The sequence below is a fragment of the Otolemur garnettii genome, unplaced genomic scaffold, assembly GCF_000181295.1.
Source record: "Otolemur garnettii isolate 467f Iridium unplaced genomic scaffold, OtoGar3 scaffold00013, whole genome shotgun sequence".
NCBI classification, from domain to species: Eukaryota; Metazoa; Chordata; class Mammalia; order Primates; family Galagidae; genus Otolemur; species Otolemur garnettii.
In genome coordinates, this window is record NW_003852408.1 from 31,653,564 (window position 1) to 31,675,267 (window position 21,704).

Here is a 21,704-nt window from a genome sequence, read left to right on the forward strand (position 1 = left end):
AAAAAAAAAAAAAATTAATTCCCCCATTTAAAAATTTTAAAGATGGCTGCTAGAACATTTTACAACACATTCTTGAATTTTGTATTTATATGTATTGAACAGCATGGCTCTAGTCGCTAGGACACACCCCACCCTAGAGGGCGCTGAAGTCCAGGGCATGGGCAGAGATCCTGAGGCATGAGACTGCTAAGGTAGAAATGTCACTAGGAGAAAAGGGTGGCCTTTACAGGGGGAGTAGTGAAAATTACCCTCAAGTGTCTGGTTTGTAGCCTTGCTATGCACACAGTGACTTCTTCCCTCTCTTCCCCTTCCAAGCACTTTGGGCCAGTTGGATGATTTCTTTAGTGTGGACTCCTGTCCCAGAGGGATACAGTGGGGATGAAGTACAGATCCTGATGGCTCTAACTAGATTTGGCTTGGGACTGGCTCCTGAGATGACCTTTTCACTCTGCCATTACAGGTTCTACATGTGGAATCTGCCTTGCAGATTATTAAAATGTTTGATATGAGCCTGATAATGCAGGCAGACGGGGGAAGGCTAATAATTCTGTTGATTTGGTAGATGGAAAAATTTCAGATAATACATTTTCTGTGTAAGAATTTGTTTTATTGGTTTTCTAAACTGACTGTGGATTGACACATAGACATTGGTATCAAAGCAGGAATAACTAGATTTTGCATAGTAGTTTACAGTTTTCAATGTCCTTTTCAGCAAATTATCACTTTTTATTGTCACAACATTTTGTAAGGCAGGCAAGACATGTATAGATTTTATCCATATGTTATAGCTAAGGGGGAAAAAAAGGTTTCCTTGACCAGAATTTGAAAGCTGTTAAGGGGTAGAATTGAGGGTGGATCATTTAAGATATGATTGGTTATCTGAGCTTCTGATCTTCAGTAGCTTCTACTGGTACATGAAGGATCACGTAGGTGGGGCAGGGGGTGAGTGGGTGGTCCACAGCTACCTGAAGTCAAGCAATTTTGTTACCTTAAAGTAATGTGTAGGGTTTGGATGTTTGGATTTGGAATACTGCCATGCAGGAATCTAAGGAAGGCTCTAATTGGAGCACAGCCTTCCACTCAACAAGAATGCCTTTGAAGTCAGTGCCTCTGTTGAATTCCTTCCACTACCTCCCTGGCAGCCCTTTGAAAGGCCCAGCTGGTTCCTCAGAGCTATAGGCATACCCCAGCAGAAGGTGCTGGAAGCCTACGCCAGGGTAGGGCAGGGAGAGAACTGCACGCTTTGCAAATATGAATTGCTGAATGAGGAGAAAACCCAAGAAAAGAATGGGTGCAAGAGCTTCCCTAACAGCAGAGTGGTGGTGGTGATGATGATGCGATGATGATGAACACCATCACCCTGGCATGCTGAAGGGAGACCTAGGGGCCTGGATACACCTGGTGGGTGTGTGTCATTTGGAAATGTTAAAGGCCTAGAGCAAGTTTCCTTAAGTTTCCACTATTTGTTCAAATTAAGACAGTCCTGGAACAAGCAGGAAATGTGAGGCAGAAAAGTCAGGGAAGCAGAGAGCTGGGGAAGATAGTAGCAGTGATCTCTACGTCAATGCTGCAGATTGACTTAGGGATCTTGACCACACTTTTGTGATGTTTTTGGATAGTACTGTGATCACTGACGTGAACATCTGGTAAAAATAGGTTCAATTGTCTAGATCCCAACAAATCATTGCACAGCCAAACTCTGAACCATAGGAATTTAACAAAGTGATAGATTTAAAAGGGACTCAAGAGATGGTCTTGTCCAATGCCTTCATTTTAGAAATAAGGAAAATAAGACCCAGAGACGGAGAAATAGTTTCCAAAACTCACACACCTAGTGGTAACACCAAAGAACTAGAAACAGTGACGTATCCACATCATGGTCAGGAATGCAGGTTATGGAATCTGGCTTCAAATCTGGGTTCTGGCAATTACATTCTGTGACTTTAGACAAGTTATTTAACTTTTCTGATCTCAGTTTCCCCATCCTTAAAAGTATCACCCTCAAAGGTTGATGTATTAAGTGGAAAAATAACTGTGAAGCATTTACAAAGTACTTAGTTTTATTTTTCTTTATTTATTTGGTATTTTGGTAGATTTAGGGGTGCAAGTGAGTTTTGGTTACATGGATGAATGGTGAAATCTGAACGTTTAGTGTCCTCATCACCTGAATCGTGCATATTGTACCCAAGAGGTAATTTTCACCCCACTCTCCCCTCCCAACCTCCCCCGAGTCTACAATGTCATTATTCCACTCTGCATGACCCTGTGTACCCACAGCTTAGCTTCCACTTGTAAGTGAGAACATGAGGTTTTGATTCTGTTCCTGAGTTACAAAGTACCTACTTTTAGTAAAAATTCAATACATGGTAACTGCTATTATTATTAGAATTCAGCTTTTCTGATTTCCAGGTCACAATTTCAATTTTTATACGGCCTCCTTCAATCCTACTCAAGTTTCTGCTCGTCTGTGTAGTTCCATAGTTATTAGTTCGCTGTGGTATCTTCAAAGAAGATTGCGTGAATGGTAACAAGGCATTTATTTGACTTCACAATTTCCTCCACGTGAAACATAAAAACTTGTTAGGCTGCAGAAAAACAAGTAAGTAGAGTGGTTTAAGTAGGATAGGAGCTTTCTTATAATAGTCCCCAGGTAGACGATGCAAGTTAATACAGTCTGCCATACTTAACCTTTGAGTCTCATCTCTAGGTTCAAAGTGCCTTATTTAGTTTTCATATTTTCTCAGGAAGATAAATGGGACCAGAAGGAGAATACCATATCCTTTTAAAATTAATACCAGGAAGACCAGGCACGGTGGCTCACGCCTGTAATCCCAACACTCTGGGAGGCTGATGTGGGTGGATTGCTTGAGGTCATGAGTTCAAGACTCTGAGCAAGAGTGAGACACTGTCTCTAAAAATAACTGGGCATTTTGGTTGATACCTGTATTTCCGGCTACTTGGGAGACTGAGGCAAGAGGATCGCTTGAGCCCAGGAGTTTGAGGTTGCTGTGAGCTATGATGCTACAGTACTCTACTGAGGGCAACAAAGTGAGACTCTGTCTCCAAACAAACAGACAACAACAAAACACCCTCAAAACCAAAAAAACAAAAGAAATTAAGACCAGGAGTTGCATCCATCACTCCTCACATTTTATTAGCCATGTAGGCATGCCTAGCTGCAAGGGGAGCTGAGAACAATAGTACATGAGAACCAGTCTTTCATGAGCCCCTTACTATTATAGCAACAACAGTTACCGTTAATGCAAATGCTGATATTTACTATCTAGCTCACTTTTCACAAGAAAGAAAAATAAGATTGCCTAGGATAGTATCTTCTCTTGAAGCAGTTTGGCTCTTGGCTTGTGATTCAAAAGTAGTTTAGAGGCAGGGAAATTGCTTGTGGTTACAGAAAGAGTGATAAAGAATTACTAGTGCAGAACAGAGCTGGAAAATCAGTGGGAGAACCACGAAGCAACTAAGGAAAGTGGCTTGCCAATGGGGAGGAAGGGAGGAAATACTGAAGTGCTGTGCTGAACTATGGATGCTGTTCTGACCATTTGGGGATAAAATCTCCTTCCTTGAAGGAGATACCCATCTAGCGCACAGTTAACCTCTAAGACCTGCTCAATTAGGAGAGGGCATCAGGAGGTCAGCCCAAGAGTCTGAATCCATGAAAATTGTTCTGAATAGAGAAACACAGTTTCCGGAATCTCTCTCATACACATAGTAATTTCTAGAACTTTAGTACCTTCTTCGGATATTTTGGGGATATTTGATTGGGATCAGACCAGTTTCTGAGACACTAGGTAATTAAAGCTCTGGAAGAAAGTAAGTGGAATGGAAAAATCCAGGCAAAGATTCTGGTAGCTCTGCCCAGAAGCAAGCCTCCAATAGGCTAAGAGGACTCTGCCATGAAGCTTTCGGAAGGATGCCTGATGGTGACCTCCTTTAGAAGTTCTGTAGCATCCAGCTGCCCCTCCTCACTCCGATTGTTACTGCTCTAGGCCTGGCCTTAGGATTCTTCTGGCAACTTTGTCTTTTCTTCTTTTGTTTCTCAAACGTGTCCTATGTGTTGTTGTTATAATTATTCTCCCAAATCCTTTGTATTATGAACCTTCTTCACAAGTGGAGTTATTAGCATTGTTTGATACTTCTTTTTCCTCTTTCACTTATAGTATTATCTATCTCATGGTGTTATTGTGGGGATTAAATGAGATATTGCATGTAAGGGGCCTAGCAGCCTTCATACCCATTATTTGTGTGGTTGTTTTCATTACACTTTAAAATAGAAGACAGTTGAGCAGTGAGAAAAATGAACCAATAGCTGCTGAATATATTTGTTGAATGGATTTGGATCTGTGCCACATATTTTGGGGTCCTGGATGTCAGCAGAAGCCTGAAACCTTCAATCAAGGGAGTGGGTGGTATCCAAAGCTATCCCTTTTTCCTTCTTTTTCTCCCTTCCCAACTACTGAAAATATCCTCAGAAGCAATAAAAACAAATGGCTGTTTCACAGGAGGGGAGGGAAAAGAAGGAGAAAGTCGCTCCCTCAGACTCCTTGGTTCCACTTTGTAATAGCCAATCAGCCCAAGCGGGACAAGGGTTCCCAGAGTGGCCTCTTCCCTTTTGCTGCCAAAGAGTATTGATTGCTAAAAGGCAATCAATTTTTGTTTGGTTTGTGGGAGTGAACACAGTCTGTAAGGTCATTGAAATTTTATTGTCTAAATGTTTCAAACTGATGTAAATATCCAGGCAGAACTCACAAAGGACAAAAACGTTTGAATAGGAGGGAAAACCCGACAGAGCCATGTTGGGTGTTTCCCTTCCGATATTCTCTTCCTGGGCCTCACGACTCTGTATTGTAACAACCCATCTCTCAAGTCACAGGCAATGGTAGGCTAGGTGTATAAAGAGCCTACTGACAGCTGAGTTGGCTCAGTGTGTGGACTTTGCAAATCCTCTGAGAAGAAACCCTCAGCCACAGGAGGCAGTAGGCCGTTAGCCATAATGGGTGCCATCTACTATGCTTTTGCTAAAGGCTGGAGGAGCAGCTCTTCTGAGGCTCTGCGCAGAGGCTCCCTGGTTGTGCATTTGCTCTTGCAGGTAAGTGTAGCCAACGGCTCAGCACTGCCGCTCCTGGCAGGCTCTGTTTTTTCATTGCCATCTCCTGGGTTTAATCTGCTCTCAAGGAAACTAAAAGAACACAGCCCAGAGAAAAATCTGACCACAATGAGAACAGCACAGGGATTTATAAACGGGATCGAGAATATTGCCCAACACAGCAAGATGTAATCATTTTCTTTCATAAGACCAGATCATAGTATAGAGAAGGGAATGGCAATGGTTTGTCTCTTTATCGACACCAAACTAAGTAATATGGGCCACCAGGCAAGTTTAATTCTGAAGGGTGAAAGAGATTTGTCCCAAAATAAGCCTAGGCTCCTCTCACCCGCTGGCTATGACATCCTGGGCCCTGCAGCAAGAGTCAAACACCAGAGGACACAGTCTCTGAGTCTCTTTTTCTTTTCTTTTCTTTTTTAATTAAATTATAGTTATGTACATTAATGCAATCACAGGGTACAGTGTGGTGTTTTCACATACAATTTGAAATACTCTCATCAAACTGGTTAACGTAGCCTTCATGTCATTTTCTTAGTTATTAAGACATTCATACTCTGCTTTTAGAAAGATTCACTTGTACCCTTGTAAGATAAACCATAGAGGTGACCTCACCAATCTCCCTCCCTCCACCCGTCCAGTCTCTTTTTCTTTACCCCAGCCCCAATAATGTCATATCTCTGGAACTGTGTAATGAAAAGTTCTACATGCCCGAGCACAGCCTTCTATTTCTGAGATGGCCTCTCATCGTGCGGTGCTGGTAACTTTGCCCAGATGAAGAGCCTTTAGTGTAGGGGAAGGTAGGGTGCAAAACAGCTGAGGAGAAGGTGCTAGAGAAAAGCTTAATAAAATTCAAAGAAAGTTCATTTGTGATGAGTTACTTGAGTTATTTTGACGAAACGAAAATGGACCAAAGAGAACAGTGTGGTGTGGGTGGGTGCTGTGATTCCCATCTATACCCCTAGCACTTTGGGAGGCCAAGGCAGGAGGATACTTAAGCTCAGGAGTTTGATATCAGTCTCAGCAAGAGCAAGGACCCAAGTCTAGTAAAAACAGAAAAAAATCAGCTGGGCATTGTAACAGTGCCTATTGTCCCAGCTACTTGGGAGGCTGAGGCAGGAGGATTGCTTGAATGCAGGAGTTTGAGGTTGCTGTGAGCTAGCATGACACCGTGGCACTCTAACTAGGCAATAGAGTGAGACTCCATCTCCCCCCACAAAAAAAAAAAGAAAGAAAGAAAGAAAGAAAGAAAGAAAGAAAGAAAGAAAGAAAAAAAGAGAGAAGAAACAGTGTGAGCCAATATTCAATCCTTGTTCAAATCCAGTGAATTCCAGTATGAATTGAGAGAGAGAGTCAATTGGATCAGCAATTCGTACATCATAATAATATAGTGAACATCTGAGTTTTTACTATGCTCTGGGAATTCTAAGTAACTCACATGTAGTATTTCATTTAATCCTACCAGTTTTCTAAGATGGTTATTTGTATAATGCCTACTTGACAGATAAGAAAAATGAGGTTTAGAGAGGTAAGTTGACCTCCTCAAGTTTATGCAGCTAGTAAGTAGGCAAAAATAGAATTGATTTAGTCTATAGGTTTAAAATCCTAAACCATAATTCTTCATTCACTTCAATATTTGTAAAAATTTTAAGAATATTTAATAACTGCAGGAAGATACTATTGTTTCAATAAACGTAATCTTTAAAAAAAAAAAAAAAGAGTCATTTCCTGCATCAGCTCCAAACACACACTGGCTTACCCTCCTTAAAGGTGATCACAGTTCTTCCTCTTCCATCACACTTCCTTACGCTCCATCTCCTTCACTACCAGCCTTCTCTGGGTGGGTGTGGGAGGAATGGGAGCAATATTCCAGATCCGTCTATGTGCATCCCCCATCCACTTTCTCAAGAACAAAGGAGAATGTAGACTCCGGCCCATGACTGGAGGAAAGTAAAGTACGACCTTCACCTGGGGACAAGGGACAACTTGTCTTTACCATACCCTTTCCCTTACTCTGGCACACAGAGAAAAGTCAAGTGGCCCTAGTATATAGGAATTTTCTAGATTATGGTGCTAAGTCTAGAGGATTGAGATAAGTGAATACAAAGCCTAGAAAGCAAAAATATTTAGTTCTTTTTGGAGTGGGGGAATGGAGCAGAAAAATCAAAGTAGCTGAAATGCAGGTGTATTTAGAATGTATTATAGTAAATCTTCCCTGTTGTTCAACACAGTTCACCCTTTCTAAGTGCCAAGGGGGTAGAAGTCTGAGCTTTGTTATTACTCATATATATTGAGGTTTGTTGTAGATACTGCTGTGTGTGGCAATTCCTAGGCAGATGTTACCATGTGGAGTCTCTCTGGGCAGTTTAGTTGGCATTTTTGATAGGACTTGGATTAAAAGTCTTTCTCCTCAAAAACCAGTTCAGTGATTGAGGCTGAAAGGAGCCCTGCTTTGAAATCCTCTCCCAAGAAACCAAAGACAATCAGAGCAGTCTTATTTTTTACGGGAATGAATCTGCCATGAGCCATCAAAGTTTAGGCCACAGGAAGATCTTCAGACCTCCCAGGTGGGAAATCACACCAGCCCCTGGACCACAGAGATCCCTTGTGAAATCTGCAGCACGTGTCAGTCTTCAGGAATACTAGGGCTTCTAGGACCACAGAGCAGGCTTTATGAGGTTGTAAGTTCGACAGCAACAGTGCATATTATTTCCTTCCTCGGGAGGCTCTGCTTCTCCTCCTACTTCCATGAGTAGGCTAACTGAAAACTTGGTGCTTTCTGATTTCTAAAAGGTTGAAATTAGAAGGGTAAATAAAATGATAGGGTGGGAGAAAGGCAGGTTCATCAGCTGAATGGCCTCAGTGTCATCCCATTATGAATTTCTGTAAGCAATGCTTCTGAATTGTCAATTTTATCAGCCAAATGTAATTTTTGTGTGTGTATGATAGAATAAGTATTGCACATTTCAGCCAACCTATGCTTTTCTTTCTTCTCCCCAATTCCCAAAGGACTTTGAAGAAGGGAAATCAATAAATCAATTGGAACTTTGTCCAATACCCATTTAAGTGACATCACAGCACCATTAAGATCAGACATTAGTTACGGAAAGAGATGGAGACATTATCATTTGAGAATGTATCTCTTTGCCTTTGTGAACAAGAGTACAAAAAGAAATAGTAAAGTGGTCTTATAAATAATAATTTTTGTGTTGACCTTACCAAAAATAAAAGGGGGATAATTACAGAGAGGTTGATAAAATATTATTTTTTAAAGCAAATCTATTTTTTAAAACTTTATTCAAATTAATATGAGTGAACAATAGGTTACATTGTTCTCACTTTTAGGGTAAGGTTCTGATAAAATAGCACTTGTATCCCAGGCTTTATTGAAAAGCCAGTGGATACTGTTTTATGGCCTTATTCTATATTTCATTCAAAAATTTCCCCGATTTTTGCTAAATTAATTTTTTAGAAAGTTTTTTATTTTTTTTGAAATATGATTTCAGAAATGTTGCATTCCTGTTGGTTCTTAAAAATGATACTAGAATTTAACACTTAAAAATCTATAAACACAAACCAGGGCCGATGGCTCACATCTATATGTAGTCCTAGGACTCTGGCAGGTGGATTGCTTGAGCTCAATAGCTTTAGGTCAACCTGAGCCAGAGTGAGACTCTGTCTCTAAGAATAGCTGGGCGTGTGGCAGGCACCTATAGCTCCATCTACTCAGGAGGCTGAGGCAAGAAAATCACATGAGTCCAAGAGTTTAAGTTTGCTGTGAGCTGTGACACTATGGCACTCTACCATGGGTGACAAAGTGAGACTCCGTCTTTAAAAAAAAAAAAAGCAAAAAAAATTTATAAACACGCACTAAATTAGGTCTAATATTTGAAGAAAAATTATAAAACTTGAAGAATGCCTTTATGATACCAATAATCTCACTTTTTTGCTCTTTTTTATTCACTCATTCATATATTTGTATATATTCAATATTCTTATATTGAGATAAAACAATACAACTCATTTTACTTGGTCTTTCCTCCAGTATTTCAACATTATACATAATTTCATTTCTAAAGTTCAGCCTCCCTTTGAACCAAATGTCATACTCTTTTACTCTTAAAGACCTTCCAGATTTTGTTTTATTTTAATAGTATCAAAGGAGTATGCCTTACCAAGAATCCTAAAATATGTGGAAGCATAATAATCACAAGGATAATGACTGCCTTATAGTCAGACTGGATTGGACTGAGAGGATGAGGAGAGGAGAGTTCCAGTCTCAGCTCTATCTTACCTGGAGTGATTCTTTGCCTCTACTCTGCTCAAGTTTCTCACCACCAATCAGGGGTGTGCAACCGCCAACCTTTCTTCCTCCCTGTCACACATTGGAAGAAGAGTTGTCTTGAGCCCCACATTAAATACACAAACACTAAGTAAAGTTGATTAGTTAAAAGAAAAAAAAAGTCCGTGCATACTTTTCAGGATATCGACATCACAATTAAACAAAAAGATTCCTCACAAAATCAGCATGAGGCCTTCAGGTAGAGGCCACAGGTGGGACACCCCTGGATGGTCTTTAGGTTTCCTTCCAAATCTGGAATTCTTTGCTTTTAGGATTGTCTCTGAAGAGACTTTGATGACCTGGCATGAGGAGCCAAATTCCTCTCTGCGTTCTGGGTTCCCAGTGAAAGATGAGTATGTGTGAAAGGAGAGCTTGCAAGTCTTTTATCAGTGGGCATATAGATCAGACAGTCGCTGGCCCATCAGCACAGGTGCACTGCAGTGGGTGCAGTGGACTGGCCCGTGGGCTCACAATCCAGCTAACTTCTTTGTCTTTCTCGTTGGTTTAGTGTTGTTCTCTAAGCCTTGGTCATACCTTAAATGGAAGGCCTTAGTTAAGTCCGTGCAGTGGGAGAGAGAACCTGTTGCTGACATTACTACAACAAAGCCAGCTCGAACTAAAACAAGTTCTCGACCACATACACACATATACATACACATGAATACACATATAGCCCACTATACACGTATTTGGGGCATTTATGTGGCTATGGGCAAAGGAGGTGATCTCCTGAACCTACAAATTTTCTAGACTGGGGAATCTAAATAATATAATTAGCTTTCTCTTAGCTTCTTTGCTGTGCAACAACCGAGAATTAGGAGCAGGCTTGGCCCTGTGTTCTCCTCTCTGCTCGTGGCGCGTTATCCGGAGGGCAGGTGAGGAGTCGGCTGGAGCTTGGCGTTCCGGGTGGACGCGGGGAGCAGGGTGGACCTGAGGCTTGGACGTAAGCGAGCCTGGAGCCCGCGGCGGCTCCCCCTACCGGGAGTCCAGAGCAACGCCGGTGACGGTGCCCAGGATGTCACAGCCGCCTCCTAGCTGGCCGCTCCCACGCGGCTTCGCGGGAGGACCTGGGAACCGCCTCTGGCGGGGCCGGCCGGCGCAGGGCGGAAGCGCTCGGCCCGGGTAACGAGCGTTTTCCAGCCTAAGAATTAGTTACAAGTAAACATTTGAAGCGCTGGCTCTGTAAACCGAGTGCCCGCCACCCGCCTGCGACGGGGGGGAGGGCCGTGGTGGGGGCGGTGGGAGTGGTGGGAAAGGTGCTAGGCCGGGGAACCAGCGGGGGTTTGGGGGTGGGTGCTGGGAGGTGCCCCAACTCGCGCACCCCGGTTCAGAGGCTCTTCTTAAGTTACTAACAAAGTAAGGGCTGGTCTCCGGGAGGTAACACACCGTCCCCATTCCACCAAGCCCCTCGTCCCCGCCCGAGATCTGCGCGCCTTTGGTAGTCAGCACAACCCGCCCCAGCTACGGAGGCCCTAGGATACCTGGAACCGGGGATCGAGCGCCTCTGGGCACTGCCGCTTTGCACTCGCAGGTCTGACACAACAGATAGTTAATTGGGGCCTTCCAAGTCAAGGACTGAGGTGAGCAGAGGAGTCCCCCAGTCCTGCCCTCGCCTCCTGACTTCATCTCTCCCGCGTGTTGAGTTCGAGCTGCGCTCAAAGGCAAAGTCACTTAAGGTGAAAGACGCGAATGAGAATTAGTTTTCGGGCGGGAGGATGCTTATCCGTGCTGGGATCGCGAGCTCTTTTATGGGTGTATGGTGCGGAAACTCCCTCATGGGTGCAATTTGAGAGGGCAGGTCAATGCCATGCACACTCCGCTGGGACTAAGCATTTAGTTCTGTCAAAGTGGGCGCTGCCCGGGGTACCATGGAGTAGGCGAGTGAGTAGGAAGCAGAATGCTCAAGTCCATCATCCGGGAAGCCAAAGTTCCAAAGTCTAGCCCAATCCTCAGGGTATTTTCCGTAGGACAAGACACTGGGGTATAGGAGGCTGCACCTAAAAGAGATATGGACGAGAAAAATATGATAGAAAATAATGAGCTGGAGGTCTGGCCTGCCACTGGGCTTCTTGCCCGTGCGGCCTCCTCAGGCTGGGGGCAGTTTGAATCTAGTCCAGTGCTGTCCCCAGACCGCTTCCGGCTCTGCTTAGGTTGGGATGCCCCTAGCTCAAGGAGAAACCGTCGGCGCAGCCTGGGGCTTCTGTGCCCCACCTTGGGATCTAAGACCCAGACAGGGCCTCATAAGAGGACCTGGGTGGTTCAAACCGCAGACTATAACAGGACTGGAAGGTAAAGGAAGTCTGTTGGTCCCAAGCGTCTTCAGCTGCTTCCTGGGGATCCATAGGCAGGGGCTGCGACCTGTGAATGGAGTCATCATCTCAGCCCTTTTTGTTTGTTTGTTGTTTTGTTTTGTTTTTGTCCTGTACGGGGCTCTCATGAGTCAAGGGCACCACACTTTGTTGGTGTCAACAAACACAACACTTAGGAGACCACACTGTTGCCGGACTGTCCTGCGCCTGAGCTCAGAGAGCTGGCTTTCCCCCCTCTTCACACTCTTGGTTCTCGGCCCCGTGACCAGCCCTGCTCTGGGGGTTCAGGGAACTGATGGGGCAGAGAAGAAGGGAGTCCTCTGCTGTCTGTTGCTTCTCTGGCCTTTTCAGAATGCGCCAGCGATTTGGCAGTTGGGCTGTTACAGAGACAAACTTTCTAAAACTACCTTCTCCCGCTGTTCTTGAAATTGTTTCAACCCTCCCCACCCCACCCCCACACATCCTTTTCTCTAATTGTCTCCTCCTCCCACTTTGTCGGAAAATGTAACAGGTACGGAAAGCCCTGTGTCTGTAACACAGCTTGAAGCTAAATGCGTGGGGAAGGGGTTTCGCTAGTGTTTCTTTCTGAAGTTGCTGATAATACCGATTGCATAGAAGTTCAGCTTTTTGGCAAGTAACTGGCTGAGCCTGGGTAACCCAGGCTGTGTGCACCTCCTGCGAACGTGGTCTGACCATTGGCTCCCTCTGCTTTGGGACCCTTGGCTCTGCTGGGGACCAGGATCAAGTTCCTGAGCAAACAGAAGAGTCAGGCAAATGATCTTGCTTCCTTATCCTCCCTGCCTCCCACTCGTCTTTCTTTGGCTGTGTGCTCTGTAAAGGCCAAGTAGCCCGAAGCTGTGAAGTGGGAGTGGTGAACGATCCTGGGGCTGCCGCTCCTGGATTTAGGAACCGCCGGGGGGCGGAAGAGAGTCAAAGGGGCATCCGTTTCTTTTGAAGGAGGGCTGGATTTACTTCCCACAGACCACGGGAGGGAAGAGCTTAGAGCTGATAGCTCTCCCAGATAGCTCTTTCACAGGTAATTCTGCGGCTGGATCTAGAGCTGGTGGCACTCGGTGATGGCGACCAGGCAGGGCAGCGCCCTTTCCGGTTATCAAGTTGATTAACCTCCGGGCCTTGTCGGTAGTGAGTTCTCCCCTCTTCTTTCAGCCTCCCTCTCCCTCTAGAAATTGGGGGTGCTCCTTTCAAAGAAGGACCCAAGTTTCGCGACCTGGGCCCTTCCTTGCCTCCGCGGCCTTTCCTCTGAGCGGGGCAGGAGGAATCCGGGGACAGCACGCGGACCTGTCCCTTCTAGACACCGCCTCAAAGATTCGAGTTCACTGGCCCAGGGGCCCCCGGGTGACCTCCCCCTCTCCCGCAACCACTTGTCTGAAACTTACCAGATTCCAACCTTAAGGCAGGAAAAAAAGTGTTTCATATACAAACCGATCACGGTATTTGCAGATAATTGCGAATGTCAAATACTCGGGCGTGATGACAAAGTGCAGAGATTGCCAGGGCCGGAGCTTGGCCTTAGGGGCGGGGGCTGCTGGCGGGGCTCCCAGGCCACCTCAAGCTTGCCAGGGGCAGGCCTACGGGGAAGGAAGAGCAATCAGCCCCAGCTGCCCACAGACCTTTTTTCTCTAAGACGGCTCCCACCCCTCTACCAGTGGAGCTGATTCAGGATGCATTTAACCGAGTCCACGTTGGAGCCCGGCTCAGGAAGGCGGTGCGGTGCGAGAGTGGATACTGCACAAGTCCAGCTCTCCTCACCCAGATGCAAAAACACCTTCAGCAAGATGCACACACAAGCGGGATTTATGGGCATCAGTTGGACACTGAACTCCAATGCAAAGGGCCAAGTTGCCCTCCCAACGCGAACCCCTTGTGTCCTGGCAGGAGGGGTAAAAGCGAAGTCACAAGCCACTTTGGGATTAATGGCTGTGTTTTCCTAATGCTGAGGTTGGGTCTTCACAGAAATAAAGATGAATATTTTAAAAAGAAAGGAAGACAAATAAATTAAACGCTCGACCAACCACACTTGACCCACCTAGCCAAGTCCTCCTACTCTGGTTGTAGGAGGCCACCAGGTCCCCCCAGAGCCAAGGCTGTCAAGGATTCAGCAACAGTAAAGGTGGTTGCTTTCAGCAGCCTTCAGGACAACTCTTCTGAGACCCCCATCTTCACTCAAGATGTTTAAAGTGCCTTCTATTCTAAAAAAAGAAAAGAGAAAGTTACTCCTTGTGGATTCTAAATCTACAGAAAATTGAGAGGCTCATAGGTGATACAATAAAGTTGATGGCAGATGTGTGGCTTCCCAGCATCAGACTTGAGGGTGGTGAGGACAGAGACACTGGAGGCAAGTGGAGCACTCCAAGTAGGCACACCTCATGCTGAGTTATGCAGCTTGAACCACAGTCACCAAGGCTCTCTGGGTTCTGGGTCCCAGATTGATGTGGTAGTGGTGCCAGGATAGGGGCAGAGGAGGGATGCTGAGAGCCTGATGATCTTGACCTGCTCTCCTCTCTTTCCCTTGGTAAGGAAAGAGAGGAAAGGCTCTCTTTCCTTACCAAGGGTCAGGGAATGTGGTGGGAATACTTCCCAAGCAGAAGGAGGAAAGTCTAACAGAGTCCCTATCCCCCTTCCATTGAGTGGCTGAAGTCAGAGCATCCCTGGAAGCCCTTAAAGTTTTACATTCCAATTGTCTAAGGTTTCCAATGATGACAAATTTCAAAAACACTTGGCTACAGCTCAGCACCTAAGACTGAGAATTGGGGCAAGGGGAGGCTGCTGGTTAAAAGCTGCTTGGAAAAATGAAGAGAATTGCACACCCCCCCCCCTTTTTGTCCACTGCTAAAACTGCTGGGCTGGGCCAAGGGGAAGGCTCAGGCTAAGGCCACCAGGTGAAGAGCGCTCCAGTAGTCAGAAAAGCTCATCTGGAAAAGTTGGGGGCCTGCCTCCTTAGCCACCAGCCACCAGAAGTGCTCTGGGGACCCACACCTTCATGCCCTTTTCAGGAAGGCCTCACTCTGTCTTAAAGACTTGACTTGAGATCTCCCAGGTCAAGCAAAGTGGCCATTTCTGCAGGGGACTGGCCTAGGTACCATGAGGACAATGCAGAAGAACAAAAGCATAGGTCTTGTGTGTGGGTAGCCAGCCAGGACCTCACATGTATAAGATGTGATTCTATTTGACTTTCCAAATCAAAGTGCATTGATTGGAGTCCAGAGAGTTCACAGCACATAACTATTTTAATTAAACTTGCTATAAACAGACAAATCACTTCTTGCCCTTATACACAGAGCTTAGGGAGATGGCACAGGGTCTGGCAAAAGCCAGACTTGGGGAAGGATCTTTAAAAATAAAAAGGAGTGTGAAATAGGCAAAGACAGAAAAAGGATAAATGGGGTTTCCACCTTTTCAGAAAATAGCTGAACTGAAACCAAAACACAGGATAGCAGGGAAGTTATGCCAGGATGATACTCTAGCTTCTCAGAGCAGTTAGGGTGGGACCTGCAGTGGAAAGGCAGGGAGCTGGAGAGACCCTTAGCAGTTTGGGAAGATGGAGGTGCCTTTCATTGAGGCGCTGAGTTACCCTACTCAGCACTTTCCTTCCCAATCGTTCCATCTTTCCTTGCCACTAGTTTTGACTTCCTGATACTTGGAGGACAGTGCTGGGAGAACAACATGTCCAGCTTGGGAGATAAGGGGCAGCCAACAAGAGTGCACTCAGCATGTGCACATGCTGAGTGCACTGTGGAGCCAGGAGATGGCCCCATCTGGAAAGGATGGGAAAATAGAGTAGCCCAGGCAGGAATAGGTAGGAAGGAAAGTTGTCTGTATCCCTCTGGGAAAGCAGATAATGGAAAGCATAAACCCACAGCTTAAGATCTCCTTCTGTTGCAGCCAAACGCCAACATGGACAGAGGCAATCTTGAAAAGGTTCAGGCACTCTGGTGCCCCCAGCCCAAGGTGCAAAGGAAAGGTTAGGGGAGTGATGGCATTGGGAAGGACCGACCCAATGCCTTCCTCCTCTTAGAATATGCAAAGATCAGGGGCTTTTTGAATAAATCTAGGTCTCTGGTAATGTGCATGTGGTTGGTTACCTAAGCTGTAACCTAACAGAGAAAACCTGCCGCAGACTTTGGTTCTTGGAGCTTAAAACTAGACAAACTAAGGGAATCCCATCAATTTCCTTGCTAAAAGTGGACAAGAAAAGTTCTCCAGGTATTTAAACAGAGGAGATATGAGTGCACAGGTTTGGGTGTGTTCCAGGTGACTTCAAAAGCGAGCTTTCCCCCACCTTGGTTTGCAAACTTGAGTTCCCATTTCTTTTCATAGACTATTTAGCATCTGACTCCAACAATAATCTGATTCAGAAATACTCTTCATTTCGTTAGGCTGACATTCACAGACACTAGTAATGTTGTATTTGATAAGGAATTTAATTCCAGTAAATTTTAGCACAACAATTTTCTAAAAAGTCCTTTCAACTATGCTTTTAACTTCCCACAACAATAATAACAAATATATATTGCTATGGCTAGAGAGAAACATTCTTAGATTGCCTTTAGATTTCACAGATTTTGTATAGGCACCAGCAACTCCGTAAACGCCAACGAATGTGTTATTTACAATTATTGTTCATGAAAGGACTTTTATATTTTTAAATTGGGGCACGGTTCCCAGGTGGAAAAATTCCTAACAATTAAGAACTGCTTTCAAAAAGATTAGAAAATCGAAAAAAATTAGTACGTATGATATAGCATACAAATCTTTACTAAAAAAAAATAACGGTATCATTAAAATCCGTAAGTTGAAGTCAGACTAAAGTGAAAGTTAATTAAAATGCAAACTATGAGGGAAACACTGCAGTTGTCTTTCTGTTACATCCAACGGAGGGCAATCTTTAGAAACTCCACCCCCCTTTCTTTTATATTTGTATTGTGACTTGAATTGTCAACATCTTTCTCTTCTGAAATAATAACAGTTCACCTTTCAAAATTCTTCACTCTCAGAGAGAATGATGATTGTTCTTGAGAGGGAGGACTTTTGAAACAAACAACTTTCACTCATTCACCTTCACATTTGCACACCACGAACACGCAGATTTTGAAAACCTTGTCTCTATGAGTGGACGGGTGAGAGAGAAACTAGAGCTTAGGTAACCAACAGATCCAATTACTAAGGCTTTATTGATACTAAAAAGAAAAGTTACCCTCATAAAATTTATCTGAGCTTATTAGTTATTTAAATCAGCCTTAGGGCTGGACCAGCAACGCCTCAGGCACCTTCTGTGGCTCCTGGAGGTAACCAGCCTGCGTCTGCACCCTGACCCGCCACCCCTCGCTAGGTATCCGGCACTAGGGGAGAAAGCCGGCACAACGAGCGAGGTGAGCCATTTGACAGGGGTGCTGGGCCTGGCACGCTTGGCGAAAGCTCCGCGTGGCCTAAGGTAGGACACCCGGTATCAGACGTTAGAAATGAACAGGTCACAGCCAATAACCGGGGCTCAGGGGAGCAGGCCAAGCGGACGCGGAGCCGGATCTCGGCCAGACGGCCGCGCTGCTCCACCTCGCGCGCTGCTGGGCACCGGCCCCTGCGACCCGGCCGGGAACATAGGTTTGGGGGCAGTTAGCCAGCCATTGGACCGTTCATAGGTCCAAGACTCGTTCCTGTTTTGGGTGGGGCTGGGAGCTTTGCAACTGGGTGGCCACTGGTTGAATTTGTACTTTTCTAGGTCGTTGTTCCTTTGAATAGTTGATAGTCCCACGGTGTGACTGTGTGCGCGCGCGCTCCGGTGTGTGTGTTTGTGTGTGTGTGTGTGTGTGTGTGTACGCGCACGGGTGGTTGGGGGCGGGGGGGGTGCTGAACAGTTGCATTTATTTAAAAAAAAAGCTCCAGGCTACTCAGTGAAGTCCTCTAAACCCATCATGGGGGCTCCCCAAATCCCGACGCGGAGCTGAGACAGCGGGAAGCGAAGCCTAGCTCCACTGCAGGGCCCGGAGGGAAGGCACTGCGGGGTGGGGAAGAACTGAGACCCAGGACATCCCGGTCTCAGCCACCTGGGCCTTAGCCTAGAGGTCAGGCCTTGACGGATTGAGACGGTGTCCAGGGGGATTCGTGAGACCCAGAGAACAGGCGAAGCGCCAGCTCAGGAAGCCCTTTAAGTTCTGAGCCACTCCGTGCAGGGTTGAACCGCGGAATAAACAGGACCGCCCTCGTCCCCCTGCCCTAGTAAGTGTTTGGGACCTTGGGTCCTGCAGTAGGCTTTCTCGCCCTCTTGGGCATGGGTCCAGACCTGTGCAGCCCAGAGCTGCCTTGCATTGGGGAAACAACTACCGCTTGGGCCGCCTCTGGCCGGCAGCCTGCGTTTACCTGCGGTGGGCACAGATTTCCAGACACAGACCGGCCTGTCTGAAGTTCGGGGTGTGGATGCGGTGTCGAGGCTTGGACAATCCAGGTGTCCTTTTCATTACAAGGGGTTGGGGTAAATTGTGGGCCAGGCGTTTTGCATGCGCCAATGCATTCTTGTGTTGAGCGGTCTGGTGGTGCCCCGGGCTGGGGACCTGCCCATTTCCCTGCTACATCCTTAACCCGTGTACCAGAGGCGAAGCAAAAGAGCTGGCTCCGGGACGCGACCGGCAGAGCCGGAGCCGCAGGTTTCGGCTGCAGCCCACGCGGTGGCGCTGTCGGAAGAGGACGCCTGGGCTCGGGGCCGGGACCCGGGAAGTCACCCAGGCTCCAGGGTGGCGGGGTCTTGACCGCAAGTTGAGCCTGGGGATTCTTCGCGGCCACCTTGAGTCCCAGTTCTTCTGCCTCACTCAGTGTTTTCCGCAGGGAAACGCAGTGGGTCGAGAGCGCAACTCCTGGCTCCAACCCCCTCTACTCGGAGGTGGGGGCGAAGAGTCAGCGGTGACTCCTTCGGTGTTTCCTTCTTGGCCTCTTTGCCTTGTTACTCCAGTCGTATGCAGTTGATTTCTATAAAGTTGATTAGCAGGAAGGTCATTCTCTCGCTGCTTTAGGAGATCCACCTCTTGATTCTTGAAAAAAGAACGAAGGGACCAGGGAACCCAGAAGGGAGTTGCCAAGAGTCGCTGGGGTAGTGCTGGAGCCCCAAAGCCCCTCCGCCTTCCCAGGCCTTCAGCCGCAGCCCCGGAAAGGACATACAGATCTTCCAACCAGCGACTCTTTCAGACTCTCCCGGCTCTGAAACCTGTCTCCTCGATTTCCTCCTCCCAGGGTAGGCAGTGCCCACACGAGACACCCATCTCCTACACCTGGGACCCCTGTGCAGAAAGCTCTCTGTTCTCGCCCGAAGCAGGTCCTCTGCCAACCTTTGCGCCTCCTTTCCCGCCCACTGGGCCTCTGCATTGTGGGTCCCGCTGGACCCTTGCCCCGCTAGACTCTTGGTGCTCGGCTCACCGCCTTATGCGGACTAGTTGCCCACCACCTTTCCTCAATCAAGTCGTCTCCTTGGGGCGCATCTCCCTGTCCAGGCCTCAGGTACTCATTCGTTTTCAGACCGGAGCAGGACCTCTACCTTCCCTACCTCTGGCCAGAGACAGATCCCTCACTACTTCGCCCCCGCCCAAGGTCCCCTGAGCCGCTGGGGGAGGCAGGAGTAATTTGTCCTTTGCCTGGAGAGGGGTGGAATTTGTCCGGCTCTGATGCCAACGAGGAAGGCGTGCGGATAACGAAGTAAGTGTCACCCGCCCCTGAGCTTCGGTCAGTCCCCAGACGTCCAGAGCAGTCTGGGGAAGGGCTCGAGCCCACCCAGGTCCACCTGTCCTCGAAAGCCCGTCCCCCTCCTAGTATCCTGGCCCCTGGCCCTCGTCCTCTTCGTGCATCCGATTTCGAGTCTAAGCCCCCTCCCTCGCTGTTATACCGTCCGAGAAAGTTGTTGGTCGCCCAACTAACTGTCCGTCGGCAGTCCGCGGCGGAAATTGGCTTCAGAGCTAGCGTGGGCTTTATTTGAAAGAAATGATTCCCTCCCGCCCTCCTCCCACCCCTACCAGGGCAAGCACAGGGGAAGAGGCAGGCCAGTTTTAGTTTCTAGAAACCGTCGAAGGCTTTAAATGCTGGCGGGTCCCATAGAATTTTCCTGGTGTGTTCTGGGGTAGGTGGAAAACGCGTCACAACTTTCCCGTGCTAAGAGACAGCGTACAGAGGGGAGGGTCTCTTTGCCTGAATGACCAACTTGAAAACCAGGGAGCCTGGATATGGATGGAGGCCGAGAGCCAAAGTCCGGTGCCTGGCACCCTGCGCCCGGACGTCCGGCCTAGGCGGTTCGGAGAGGGCATGCAAGGAATGATGGTTGACCACGGTCGAAAGCACGCATGACAAAACCTCGGTGTCAACAAACAGAAATCAAGAAATATTGTCACTAAAAGTGCAGGCCATAAGAGAAAGAAAAAGAAAGGCCTGACAAGCGGAGAAAGGAGAGAAGGGACTAAGAAAAACCATGCACATTTAAGCTCACAGTATAAAGATCGGTTGATTTTTAAAATACCAAATCTCAGTGTGTTTATGAAAGACAGGAGACCTTTTACTAAATGACAAGAAAAAAACTGAGAGGTGGGGGATGAAGAGAGGGGGGAATGTCTGTGAGAAGTCCGTGAGTCTCAGGATGAAAATGTCAGTGAGAAGCAAACCGAGGGATAAAAATGTCCCCCAAATTTGAACTTTACGTTTTGAGCACTGAAGCAAACTATCTCAACATGCAAAAATGGGTCAAAGTATTTTTAAAAAAGACAAATGTAATTAAAAGAATTCCTTTCTTGGGTGTGATTTTGTTTCAAAAGTGTTTGGAAATAAAGCATTTGAGGAATACAAAACGAAACCAAACAGAAAACTTTGAATCATTATCAAATTTATTTACTGTTTTAAAAACTAGAAAATCCTAGCGAAAGGTAAAAAAAAAAATTAAATATCTCTTACTGTCGAAATCAAACATGCTGGAAATAATCGCTTACTTCAGTTGAAATAAGGTCAATACAAAAATTGTGCAGTGAAAAAGAGTATGTAATTTGAAACAGAAAAGGCCTTTATTAGGGATAAAACCCAAGGGGGGGGGGAATCCTGACCAGGCATACATCACAAAACTTAGAATTCTCCTTTTCTGAAACGGAAGAAATTTGTAAAATGTGTTACTAAACATAAATCTACATTCAAAATATGATTCTGGTAATAATTTCATTTGAGAGTTTCTTCTACGGTTAGTGCAATTTTAAACAATTCAGGGTCTCCGTCTAAAATGATAGATGTTTTAAATATCAAAATTGAACAAGAAGAAACTCCAAAAAGAGGAAAATCAATGACTTTTAAAGCAAATTAGCCACAATGTACACTTAATTGTATTTAATTGTCTATTTTATTTAAATAACCCGTCTCAGGGGTTTAATAATTTAGAATCAATAGTTCCCTTCAAAACATAATAAAATATTTACACTTTATAAAATATTAACCGATTAACAATACGGCCGGCCGTGTTGTTTATAAGAGTGTAACTGAAGTCCTGTAATCATGCTGTTGACACAAGCCTGTGAGGTTAGCGAAGTGATCCTTAACAAAATGTAAATGAAGATCTTCAGACAGTGGTGTTTATAAAATAGCTCATTAATGACTTAGGATTGAATCGCTCCAACCATTCGCATCATCAGATATAATAATAGTGACGAATCAGACAGGAAAGATCCTGGCTAAACCATTTGCATTTTTTTCCAGAAGTACTGAAGTCCTAATATCACCAATTCTTCTAAGTTCCTGGACATTGATTCAGAGGATTCCACAGTTCAACAGAAAGGTAAGGAAGGAAACAGCATTATTATCGTTAAGATATTAACGAGAAATACGTTGCCTCATTTTGAAAACGGGCTAAGTTTGACAGTGGTAATTGGTTTTTGCAACACCCCTTCCCATTTCGAGGTGACAGTAC

At 46.0% G+C, this 21,704-nt stretch overlaps 1 protein-coding gene across 1 annotated transcript in view; it reads left to right on the plus strand.

The window, feature by feature from the left end:
• The first annotated feature begins 10,790 nt into the window (after window positions 1-10,790).
• The window catches only part of SATB2 (SATB homeobox 2), a 193,098-nt gene continuing 182,184 nt past the window's right edge, over window positions 10,791-21,704 (plus strand). The window contains exons 1-2 of the mRNA XM_012802151.1: window positions 10,791-11,041; window positions 21,494-21,572. The gene's annotated coding sequence lies outside the window, so the exon portion shown is untranslated. The remainder of the gene's footprint in view (window positions 11,042-21,493; window positions 21,573-21,704) is intronic.